The sequence below is a fragment of the Oncorhynchus kisutch genome, linkage group LG21 (assembly GCF_002021735.2).
Source record: "Oncorhynchus kisutch isolate 150728-3 linkage group LG21, Okis_V2, whole genome shotgun sequence".
Lineage (NCBI taxonomy): Eukaryota > Metazoa > Chordata > Actinopteri > Salmoniformes > Salmonidae > Oncorhynchus > Oncorhynchus kisutch.
The window spans coordinates 2,971,736-2,972,153 of record NC_034194.2 but is presented as its reverse complement, the minus strand read 5'-3'; positions in this window follow the sequence as shown (position 1 = coordinate 2,972,153).

Sequence of the window (418 nt, the reverse complement as noted above, 5' to 3'; positions counted from 1 at the left end):
GAACTCGCCGTGTAGTTTTTACCAACAGGGGGGAAAAAGGAAGGAAGATCATTTTTTTTAAAGGAAGGAAGATGCTTGCAGAGCCAAAAGGCTGCCAGTGCAAGTCATTTATTACAATGATTTTTATTAGTTTGCTGCATAGGCCGTTATCAATAAAACGTCACAATACAGTGCATTGATTTCGATTTGCGAAAACCATTTTCAAACATTGGCGGTCTGGCAATTCTGGCAAATGCCAGAAGGGCCGGACCATCTTCTATTAAGGTGGGCTGGTCAAAAATATATATAAAAAAACGTTAATTCACATCTTTTCCAAGATGGCATAGCAGTTCAGACGTCTTTTGTCCTTGTCTTGTCCCGTATATATATATATATTTACAACTTTTTTTCACATACCTTTTTATATATATTTTTTAAT